Genomic DNA, 12,586 nt, shown 5'->3' with positions numbered 1-12,586 from the left:
GGGGGCGGGGAGGAGAGATTTGTTTCTCCCAGACACAAACTGGTTTTCGCTACTCCTCATTCGGTCCCCTAAATCCTTCCTCAAGTGTGGGTTCCCATCAGCCGCAACATATGCATTCTCCCAAACATCCTTCGACCTAAGCCACCTCAGTGCTCATGCTATGCACACTAAGCTATGTGATAGATGCTCTAGCATCTCCTGCTGCAGCTCTCATTTGGAGGTTGTGGAAAGGCAGTTCCACACACTCTTTATAATAGTATTTTGTCCCCTCTACACATTCAGGCCAATTTACCACTCTCGACCAAGAGCTTACCGCGGGCTCTTGGTAGCAGAGTAATAATAAGCAGATGATTGCCCCGGGATCTGGGGCTGGTAAAACCCTCAGACACCCCGCCCCCACCTCTGCATACTGCCCCCACTTCTCCAGCGTCCCCAGACCGGGCGAGCATTGCAGAGCTCCGAGCCCCGCAATATTGGTATTCTGCACAGCAGCACCTCTGCTCTTCTGTGGCTGCAGAAGAAACAATAAAAAACGGCTTTGCGCGGCGCTCTCCCAAACCCTCCCAATGTCAATAGGTAGGAGAGTACCAACGAACAAGTAGAACAAGCTAGGGAAACCAGCGGAACGTGGTTCCCTTCCAAACTGAAAATGAACCTGGCTGGCCAAGCAGAGCCACTTCCCAAGGGTCGCTGGGGCAGAAAGTTTAAACGTAGTCGGAGCGACAGTGTAGCTCTTGTCCCCAAGCTTCTCCAAATCTCCCTGGGTGAATGGGTCTAGTTGGCCACCCCTCCCCCAAAGTAAGGGGCTAAAATCTTCGAAGAGCAAAATTAAGGAGCCCCGGATATCTATATCTTTGTGCCAGAAGACTCCCTTGAGGGAAATGTGAACGTTTTTACAAAGGTCGCCACGAATACTCCAATCCCTCCTCCCCAAGAGATAGACATCCCCTGACACAAACACACGCAGACTCACTCTCTCCCTCTCCCTCTTTGCACTCTAGGATCCAGCTGTTCTCTTTAGGAATTGGTGGGTGCCCAACGCCGCCTGCATCTCTGGCTGCCAGCAAACATTCAATCAACAACACCCGCCTAGCCCAGCAACATCCACTTAACTCTCTTTGGTTATATCCCACTTCCAGGTAACCCTTCTCCCCACCAATCTAGTACATGCCCTCTGAGAGGGGTTCCCCCTCCCCCCACTAAAAATCTCCCAGAGATGGCAGCATCAAGGGATTTTCCTTCCTTTCGTTGTTTGAGGGGACGAGAGGTAGGCTCTGTCCCGTTTTAGTAGGCTCATTCCAAAAATAAAAGTCTCAAGCTTTGACCTAAGACGACCCTCTCCTTCCCCCCAACCCGCTCCGCAGAAGCTGGTTTTCCCTCTGACAAATCCGTTTGAAGGGAGAATTAATCTCTTTTTCCCCTCCCCACCCCCATCCCTCAAAGGGAATTCCCCCGTGCGCAGGGTATTGTGCAGCCGCCACCGCTGCCACGGCACCCTGTGCCCGGGACTGCCCCGACATCTGAATGGAGCAAAAGAAGAGGAAGGATTCAGCTTAGCGCGGAACACCACCAGACGGAGAGATAGCACCTCATTACCAACTGCTCCTTCTCCATTCACAAAACCTGCTCCTCTCCTTCCCTGCCCCCGAGCCATCATCCCAGTCAACCTACGACCTCGAGAGGCAGGAGCCTGTGTGACCCCCTAACCCTTCAGGGCGCTGTCCTCCCGAATCTGCGATGCCCTCTCTTTCAGCACCTATCATCTGTCCCTGCTATCTCCCAGCTCTCCAGCCCCTAGACCTCTGCGAATCCCTCTAGCCTCTCTTGTCCCTCAATTCCCTCCCCCCCACCACCACTTCCTGCATTCGCGTCCCTGGATGCAATGCCCACCCCCATTTATATCCCTTATGTTCAGCGTCCTATTCCCACCCCCGGTCCCTTCGTCTCCCCATCTCCCCGTCTCCCTCTCCAAAGCCCCGGTTGTCCCTTCTCGTCTTCCTCTCCCTCCTCCTCTTCCTCTTCCTCCTCCTTCTTCTCTTCCTCCTCTTCATCCTCCACTCACCCCCATCCCTCGGTGCATCTCCTACCCCAGGTTCCATGTTTTCCCTTCTCTTCTTTCACCCCCAAAGATAATAATAACCAATAAAATAGGAATCCGGAGCCGAAGCGGCTGGCCGGGGGGCGCTGCTGTTACTCACGGTCTCAGCGTTCCCAACGGCAGGTGAGGGGAGACGCACTGCCATCCCCTAGCTGCATTCCCCACCCCCTCAAAGTGTCCGGAGAAGGCACCCCCTCTGAGGGACTGGGAGAGCCTCGCCGGCCGCAGGAAGCGGAGGAGGAAGCGAAGGCGAAGGCGGAGGCGGAGGCGGCAGAGGCTGCAGCGGATCTCGGCTCTGTACCCTACCACGCGACTCGACTCGTGTGCAGCGTGTACAGCGGGAGAGGTGCCCAGCAGCCTGGGCTTCGTTGGCCAGAGAAGCGGGAGAAGAAGCCCGTGGAGCTGGGGCGGGAAGGAGACTGGGGTCCTGGGTGGGAGCTGAGGAGGATTTTCGGTACCTGGAGCTCCAGAGCCAGGCAGAACGTGGGAGCGAGAGCAGTTTACCCCAGGAAAGCTCCAAGACACCTGGCTCCCTCCCTCTTTCTCTCTCTCGCTCTCTCTCTTTTTCCCCCTCTGCCTCCCTGTATCTTTCGCTTTGCTGGGGAGGGAAAGGAGCAGGAGCACGCAGCAGTGGCAGCAGTGGCAGCCGTGGTAGCAGTGGCAGCAGTGGCAGCAGCAGCACCCGCGCGAGTGTAGCGCGCGCACCGCCCAACGAGGGAGGGGTCCCGGGGTTAGGGAGGGTAAGGGAAGACCGTGTACGAGAAGGGGCGGAGGAGAGGGAGCGGCCAGTCCCAGGGCGTGAGAGGACTAGGAGGAGGTGACGAGTGGCGCGCACGTGCTGTGCAACGCTGTGAGAGGCAGGCACCTCCGCACCTGCCTAGTGGAGAAGCTTTGAGGCAGGTGATGGGTAGGGCGAGGAGTAAGGAAGGCACCTCCGAAACAGGGAAGGTTTAATTATGCTTAACGGGAAAAACCAGGAAAGACTCGATCTTCCCGGTCGGCTCCCAGGATCTCCTCTCATCCCCATCTTCCACCAAGTGGCGTCCTCTCTCTCACCGCCCCCATCACCACCCGGTCTCTTCTTAGGCTCCCCAGTTGGCTTTAGCTAAGGCAGTAACGCACAACGTAAAGAACGCACCCTGTACATGCCAGCCCTCAGTCTCCAGTTCCGAGTATATCCATGGTCAACCCCAAACTCCCCCTCCTTTTTTCATCCATGCGGAAAAGACTCCCTACCCCTATTTTGCATCTCTTTTTCCTTCTAGTTCACCCACCAGAAAGATTTCCAGAGGAGTTAGGGCCAAACCATCTGCACAGCAGATTCCTTTTCCTGGTTTTCTTTCCTGGACAAGCAGAGGAAAACCTAGTTAGAGGTTTGGTTAAAACTGTCTCCTTTTTAAGTCCCACCCCACTTCCAATTTAATGTGTATGACTTGGCCTAAGCCTTTCTAATTTCCCCAGCTGATTTAATGACTTTGGAGGCTAGGGATAAAGAGGTGTCTAGGGTTAGGTTAGCACTCTTCCCTCAAATTAAGAGTTGCTGGTTTCTTCTGACCCCATTATACATGGTAAAGTTTCAGTCTATAGCCTATTCCTTTGAGAGGTAACAGTTCTTCTACTTTAAGGTTTCTGAGGATGACTTTAAAGTCAAAGTCATTAGCATACGAATTCATGACATTTAATCTAGGGATCTCCTAAATGAATTTTAGCCAGATCACATAAGTCAGTCCTGAGTTGACATTCCCAGTGGTCAACTCAGGAAATGAGGAGTGGACAGAGAAATTTTAAATGCATAGCTGCTTGAGTTTAGCATCAGATGAAGGCAGAAAGGAAAAGGAAAATATTAATTAAGGGGAGCTAGCAGTAAGCAGGCTAATAAGGTTGCCAGATTTCCATTATCTTAGAAAAGGTAAATTGAGGGTATGGGCCAACCCATTTCCTGTTTTGGGCAGGGTCTATAGATAAAAAAAAAGTATGTTTATGTGGGGGAAGGGAGAGAAGTTATAGATCTGGACAAAGTGACAGTGACTTTTGTCCATAATTACTGGAATTTTCCAATAAACCCTATCTCCAATATACTCAGTACTCTACTGATTTCTTTCCTACATCAATTCTGGCCTCTGGTTACTGTTTCCAATTCTGGGAAGAATAATGGGAACTGAAGGGGGGAAATCTGTCATGGGAAAAACAAAGAGAGAATAGGAAGCAGCTAGGTGGTGTGGTGAATAAAGCAATGGAACTAGAGTGAGGAAGACCTGAGTTTGAATTTGACCTCAGATACTTACTAGCTGTGTGACTCTGGGAAAGTCATTTAACTTCTGCCTCAATTTCCTCATCTGTAAAATGGGACTAATTAGTAGCAAAGTGTTTTTGCAAGGATAAAATGAAATAATACACTTAAAGTATTTTTCAGACTTTAAAGTGCTATAGAAACGCTAACTATTACTATTAAGAAAACAAAGATTCCTCCATTTCTTATGCAGTAAGTTGCTTCCTCCTTCAAAGTAGTCTCAGAACAAAGGACAAACCACCTCTGTGAGTCAGTTCTACAGTAAATACTTGATTATCCACTGATAAAAGTTTTTATATTGCACTCTATATACCAATCAATCAATCAAGCCATATGCTACATTAAGTACCTAACACCACAGAGACACGTAGTTCACAGGAGACAAAATCCAAGACAATCAGTAGTAAAGTGCCTAACTTCAAATAATTATTCTTAAATATCCAAAGTTTAGGCAACAAGCCAGAGTCACTAGATGTCCTAACACAAAGAAGCATGTTTGACTTCATAGGTCATCACTGAGACTTTATGAAACCCGTAACTGGAATATAACTGAGTATATCTTATTCAAAAGAAACTAGCTGGGTAAAGGGTGTGGGGGGGGGGGAAGTTACCATTGCATATTAAGAAAATATATTCACTGGGGAAAACCAGGAACCATGAATGCCAACATTCCTTTGCTTCCAAACTTTCTTTGTTCCTAAATACCTCTATACTCATGCAGTTTATAATGGGCTGTCTATAGGGGAAAGGGAAGTATGATGAAGAAAACTTGAGTCATGGTCAATGGAGAGAGAAATAGAAATAGTTTTTGTCACTGGAATATGTTATGAGTCAGCCAGACAGGAAGAGGAAACAGATGAGTTTAGACTTGCCATGGTGATAATTTCATCATTCCAAAGGTGAAGGAAATATCAAGGAAAATTCTATTCTGGATATGATCTTCAGTAACAGGGAGGAAGTGATGATTGGGATAAAAAATAATCAGAATCCTGGAGGGAAGAGACCACTTTCTCCTAAAATTAAGGAAAGGAATAGAGGAGTGGTCTGATATGTACCCTAGATTTTTGGGAAAGTAGATTTCAAAGGGTTCAGAGGAAATTTAGGTTGGATCCTATATATTGAACTTCTACTAGAGAAGTCAGCCTAAAAATGGAATTTGAAAACACAAAGCAAAAAATTCCAGTGAGGAGGAAAAATGGCATTTTTCTCAAGATACCAATGTGGATGCACAAGGAACTCATCTACCCAAGTTAAATTTTTAAAAGAAATGAACAGAAGATGGAAGCAAGGCAAGGTGACAAGAGAAATATAAGAGCATGGCGAAGTTTTATAAAAATAACCAGAATTGTTAAACTTCAAAAAAGAGCTAATGCTAGTAGGGGAAGTTTAGGACAGCTAAAACATTTGTTTGTTAGTCTGTATTCAGAGAAAAAGGAGAAAGAAAAAAAAGACAAGACTATAGATTTGGATAGAGCATGCACTATGTATGCTGGTGGGGGAACACTCCCACTGGCCCTTCCCAAAAGGGAAGTTCCCTGAAAGGAAGAGAGAAGGCCAATGGAAATGTTATGCCCCAGGATGTACTAGCATGCTCCATCCATGCTCTACTCTATGAATGCCTATGGAGTGGACTTCTTGATTGGGGTTGGATGTATATACGATAACAAATCAGAACTGCTGAATTCTTATTTTGCTTCTATTTTATTTGTAAAGGAGAATGACCATTTCACTGAGAATCACAGTACAAAAATGATTAACAGGTAATTGATCCCCAAATCACAAAATAAATAAGGAGATAGTAAGAGATAATTTTAATATTTAATTATGGCTCCAGAAGACTGATGATGAAACATCATGCTCATCTCTTCAAAGAAAAACAATAAACTAGAGATACCAATAAGACATATATGTTTAGACATGGTCAATAAATGAATTTGTTTTGCTTTGACTATATTTGTTACGAGAGAGCTTTTATTATTTCAGAAGTGTAAAGGAAGAGTTAAGGAGATTAGAAATTATCAAGAAATGATTATAACACCAAAAAGGTAGAAAAGAAAGAAAAGTATTAGTGAAACATTTAAAAATACAGGGATGAGGGGGCAGCTAGTGGCACAGTCAGGAGTCAGAAGGACCTGAGTTCAAATCTGGCCTCAGACACTTGACACATACTAGGTGTGTGATCCCAGACAAGTCACTCAACCTCAATTGCCTCACCCCTCAAAAAAAAGAAAATACAAGGAAGAGGAAGGAGTTCAGAAGAGTACACAGGTAAGCCAGACAGTATTGGTACTATCATGTTAAATTTAATATATACTTTTTAAAAGCAAATTTATAGAAAATCTTTTTTTCCCCTACTATTTTTCACACAGTCAACAAACATTTATTAAGTGCTCTGTGCAAAGGGCACTGTGCAAAGCACTGTGATTACCAAAAAAAAAAAAAAATGCAGAAAACAATGTCCATGCCTTTAAGGAAGTCATATTCTAATGGAGGATACAAGGTATAAAAAGCTGTATACACACAAGATATATTCATAACAGATTAATGGTAAAATATCTAAAGGAAAGCTGTCGGCTAGAAATACATCATGCAGAAGGTAGGACTTGAGCTGAGTCTTGAAAGAAGCATTTGCTCCTATATACTTACTAGTGAACAAAACTGGAGAAAAATCACAAAAACTGTGCTCACTGGGTCCACTACAACTTTATCTTACATTGTTCTTACTGCTGCAAGGCAATCAATCATTTTACAACCACCTAACAAACACACTATCCTATTCACCACAGTGACTCTTCCAGACTTCTTCATCCCTCCTCAAATGTCCCATATAGTCCTCTCCTCTCACCCTTTCAGCTAAGAATCTTGCCTCATATTTAACTGACAAAAAAAATAGTCTATTTGTCAAGAGCTCCTTTTCTTCTCTCCTGATTTTACATCATTGAGATGCTTTCTGCCACTATCTCCTCCTTTAGCCCTGTCTCAAATGATGAACATGGCCCTTCATCTTGCCAAGGCAAATTCTTCTACAAGTGCAAGTAATCTCATTCCTTCCCATCTTTTCCAGTAGATTGCCCACTCACCCACAATGCCTTTCCTCTTCCCTTACATCAATTCACATCCTACACACTCTTCCAGACAATTTTCAAGTTTCACCTTCCAGTCTTCATTAGTCTCTCACTCCTCTGAATTCTTATAGCACTTAGTCTATATGGCTATTTCATGCATAAACCTATTATCTTCCAACTAGATTATAAATTATTAGGATCAGGGAAGGTGTTTTATGCCTACTTCGTATATACTATAATACTTATAAACTCCCAGGAACTGGAGATCTAATTCACCATTAGATTGTCTTATTAGACTCCAGTTTCCCTTTTATAATGAGATGAGTATATGAAGCTAGCAATTTGACTAGCAACACATAACATATACATGTATACATGTAATAAATTTGATTTCATCAACTTGGGGAATTACTGGGAATTCCCTCCACAGCCTTTCTATGACTTAGCAGATACATCCCAGAGAGTTGACTGAGGTACATAAAGGCTTATGTGACTTGCTTAGGCTAATCTAACAGCTAATAAGTGTCACAGACAGTATTCAAATCTAGGTGTTTCTCCATTTAAACATAAAACTCTATCCACCATGCCAGACTCCTCTGCACATAGTAGTTATTCAACGAATATTTGCGTTAGTTGATGGATAGCCTAAAATATAGTTGGTGTTTGTCTGACTGCAAGGATCAATGTCAACAATGAATTGTCATTTTGTATTCTTTTTTTAATTAATTAATTAATTTTTAGTTCTCAACAATCACTTCTTTAAGCTTTTAAGTTTTAAATTTTTCCCCCTTCCTACCCTCCTCCCTCCCCAAGATGGCATGCAATCTGATACAGGCTCTACATATACATTCCTATTAAACACATTTTCACACTAGTCATGTTGTAAAGAATTAGAACCAATAGGAGGAACCACAAAAAAGAAGAAACAAAACAAAACAGAAGAAAAAAAGAGCAAATAGTATGTTTCGATCTGCATTCAGACTCCATAGTTCTTTCTCTGGATGTGAATAGCATTTTGCATCATGAGATTTTTTTGGAGATGTCTTAGATCCTTGCATTGTTGAGAAGAGCTAAGTCTATCAAAGTTAGTCATCACCCAATGTGGCTGTTACTATGTATAATGTTCTCCTGGTTCTGCTCACTTCACTCAGCATTAGCCCGTATAAGTCTTTCCAGGTTTTTCTGAAGTCTCCTTGCTCATCATTTCTTATAGCACAACAATATTCCATTCCATTCATATACTACAATTTGTTCAGTCATTCCCTAATTGATGGGCATCCCCTCAATTTCCAATTCTTCACCACCACAGAAAGAGCTGCTATTTTGCACATGTGGGTCTTTTCCTATTTTTATGATCCCTTTGGGATACAACCCTTGAAGTGGTATTGCTGGGTCAAAGGGTATGCACATTGTATAGCCCTTTGGGCATAGTTCCAAATTGCTCTCCAAAATCATTGGATCATTTCACAACTCCACCAACAATGCATTAGTGTTTCAATTTTCCCACATCTTCTCCAACATTTATCATTTTCTTTTTTTGATATGTTAGCCAATATGATAAGTATGATGTGGTACCTCAGAGTTGTTTTGATTTGCATTTCTCTAATTAATAGTGATTTAGAGCATTTTTTCATATGACTAGAGATAGCTTTAATTTCTTCATCTGAAAACTGCCTATTCATATCCTTTGACCATTTATCAATTGGGGAATGACTTATATTCTTATAAATTTGACTTAGTTCTCTACATATTTTAGAAATGAGGCCTTTATTAGAGACATTAGTTGTAAAAATTCTTTCCCAGTTTTTTGCTTCCCATCTAATCTTGGTTGCATTGGCTTTTTTGTGTCATTTTGTATTCTTACTGTAGGATAAGCACTAGCTGAAGTTTAAGATATGACATAATAAAATTTGGCAAGCAAACTTCACTTGCTTTTTTAATTTTTTCAATTAAAAATCTATTTTCTCTCCCTTCAACTCCCCTTTCCCTGGCAGAGGAAAAAAGAAAACTCGTCACAGGTATGCAAAGTTAAGCAAAAAAAAAAAATTCTGCATTGTCCAAGTCCAAAAGTATATGTTTAATTCTATACCCTAAGTCCATCACCTTTTTTGTCAGGTGGTGGGTAGCATATTTTATCATTGGTCCTCTAGAATTTTGGTGCAGTGTCATTATCAGAAGTTTATATCACTTCCCATGTTTTCCAAAGTTTCTCTGAAACCATCCTTTTTTCCCCCCATTTCTTATGATACAGTAGTATTTCCTTGCAATCATATACCGTAAATTGTTCAGCCACTTCCCATATACTGGACTTGTTTCTTAGTTCTTTGCCACTACAAAAAAGAGTTGCTATAAATATTTTCATGTGCATGGGTAACTTTTCTCTTTCTTTGGTCTCTTTGGAGTATAGCCCAGTAGTGGTATCATTGTGTCAAAGGGCATGCAAAATTTAGTAACATTTTAGCCATTGTTCCAAATTTCTTTTTAAGAATGGCTATACTCATTCACAGCTCCACCAACATTAGGCATTAATGTTACTGTTTCCTCAATGCTCCTCCAATATTTGTCATCTTCCTTTTTTTGTTTGCCAGTTTGATGGATGTGAGGTAGAATCTGAGTTGCTCAGATTTATATTTTTCTAATTACTAATGATTTGGTGCATGTTTCTAGATGATTATTGATAGCTTGTATTTCTTTCTTAGAGAACTTCATGTTTATGTCATTTGGCCATTTGGCAATTATTCCTATAAACTTAGATTTATTCTTTAAATATCTTAGAAATGAAACTTTTAACAAAGAACTTTTCTACAAAAACTTCCCCCCATGACCTGTTTCCTTTCTACTTTTAAGGGTATTTATCACTTACTTTAGAATTAATGCACCACGATCCAGTTAAAGGAATGAGACTAGATTCAATTTTGGAGCCTTATATCCTAATTCCAGAATTCCCAATAAATTTTCATTATTTCTATTCAAGGATGTATTTGGAGAATCTTACAGTATTAACAGAAATGGGGTTTTAAAGCAACCACTTTATGTTTGAAACTATTTTCTCTGGAGATTAATGTTGTATAGGTATGCGTGTGTCCCTGGGTCATGGAATGTAAAAATTTTGGATCTTACTACATCTTTTCAGTAAATATTGCTTGGTTAAACCACCATAGATTGGTTAGATGATACTATGTGTTAATAACTGGGGAGAATACAATGGAATGGGGGGGAGGGTAGGACCAATGGCATTAGAAAGAATAATCCCAGCCCCTCAAGGGTACCTCTAGAATCCTGAGACAGAGATATGGCCTTGCTCTGGAAACTAAGTTTGCCAGTGAGATTGGGAGTTGGAATAAGAATCTCCAGACTTTATAAGACTATATAAAAACGTAATTAATCAACAGTCCTTTATTAAATGCTTATTATGTGTCAGGCATTGTGCTAAACGGTAAGGATACCAAAAAGGACAAAACCAGGTCTATCCTCAAGGAGCATACATTCTAATAGAATTGATATCATTTAAATGAATAGGTACCTACAAGAATGTATACAAAATAGATAAAAGGCAATCTGAGAAGGGAAGCCTTTCGCAGCTGGAACGACAAGGAATGGCCTCCAGCAGAAAATGAGGCTTGAATTAAATCTTGAAGAACACTAGGGAAAACAGAAGGCACAGGTAAGGGAGCAGAGCATTCTATATTCTTAGGGAACACTAAGCACAAAGGCATGGAGAGGAAAGACAGAGCACTGTGTTCAAGAACAGCATGCAGGCCAATGTATTTAGATTAGAGAGTGCCTGGAGAGGGGGTTCAGAAAGAAAAAGGCACCAAAGTATTTGACAAGATGAATAAGAAGGCTGTCTTCCTTTTCCTGTTGGGTTTTTTTTTTCACTTAGAACCCAGGTCCTATCTATTTGAGCAGTGGAATTGACTTGTGCTCTTCTTACTACATATTTAATTGGGCTTCCTTGACTGTGCCGTTTTCCAATATAGAAAACTGAAGTATGTGGCAATTTGTAATTCCAGAGCTTTGTTGTAAAACCATGACTTCCTTATTAGCTAGGGAAAGAATGTATCTAGACAAATTGCCAAGTCTTGTCAGTCTTACCACAACATCTCTCATAAGCATCCCTTTCTGTCCACTCTATAGTCCTAGTTGATGGTCTCATTACCCCTAGCCTCATCATTAAGGAATCTGATTCCAATAGTTCCCCCACCTCACCTCCAATCCACCCTCCATACAACTGTCAAATTCATATTCCTAAAACATGGTTCTAAGTTCTCTATCCCACCCCAACCCATTCTGGTTCCTTATTTCCTCTAAGATTAAAATACAAAATCCTCAGCCCTTCATAATATGTGTTCTACTTACCTTTCCAGTCTTATTTTGTATTATTTCCCCTTATTTTTATTATCCCAGTCTTCTTTTGTAGTATTTGTATTATTTTGTATTATTCCTTCACACATACTCTCCATTCAAGTCAAATAAGTCTATTAGCTGTTCCCCATACCTGGCATTCCACCTCTCACCTCCATGCCTTTGAATAAGTGCTCACCCCTGTCTGAAATGCACTCCCTCCTCACCCCCACTCCTCAGAATTTCTAGCTTTGAAATCTATACAAATTATGATCAGTGCAATGACCATCCACGCAATCAATCCATGATGCCAGAAGAGTAATGATGATGAAGCATTGTACCCATCTCCTAAAAGAGGGGATAATTTGAAGGTGCAGAATGAGACATACACATGCATGTATATATGTGTGCATATATGATATATATCATATATGTGTATTGTGTATACATATACGTATGTATGTATACACATAGCCAATGAAGGGATTGTTTTTGCTTGCTTATGCATATTTGTTAAAAGAAATTTATGAGGAGGGGAGTGGAGGGAGAAAGAGAAAGTTAGACTTCTATTAATTAAAAAAAACTATTTTAAGAAAGGAACATAAGCACCTGGAGGGCAAGGGACTGCTTCATTTTTGTCTTTGAATGCTTGGCATACATCGGTGTTTAACAAATATTTGAATTAAATTATAAGATATTAACCAAACAAGAAAGACAGAGAGAGAGAGAGAAAGAAAGAAAGAAAGAAAGAAAGAAAGAAAGAAAGAAAGAAAGAAAGAAAGAAAGAAA

At 41.7% G+C, this 12,586-nt stretch overlaps 1 long non-coding RNA gene across 1 annotated transcript in view; it reads right to left on the bottom strand.

Moving 5' to 3' along the window:
• LOC114034472 overlaps positions 1-2,293 on the bottom strand; it is a 513,997-nt gene extending 511,704 nt beyond the window's left edge. Inside the window, exon 1 of the long non-coding RNA XR_003568105.1 lies at positions 2,199-2,293. This is a non-coding gene — a long non-coding RNA (uncharacterized LOC114034472). The remainder of the gene's footprint in view (positions 1-2,198) is intronic.
• Between the last annotated feature and the right edge of the window lie 10,293 nt (positions 2,294-12,586).

The sequence above is a fragment of the Vombatus ursinus genome, unplaced genomic scaffold (assembly GCF_900497805.2).
Source record: "Vombatus ursinus unplaced genomic scaffold, bare-nosed wombat genome assembly UNPS02008996.1, whole genome shotgun sequence".
NCBI classification, from domain to species: domain Eukaryota; kingdom Metazoa; phylum Chordata; class Mammalia; order Diprotodontia; family Vombatidae; genus Vombatus; species Vombatus ursinus.
The sequence above is the reverse complement of the archived record's forward strand: the minus strand, read 5'-3'. Positions and strand labels throughout refer to the sequence as shown.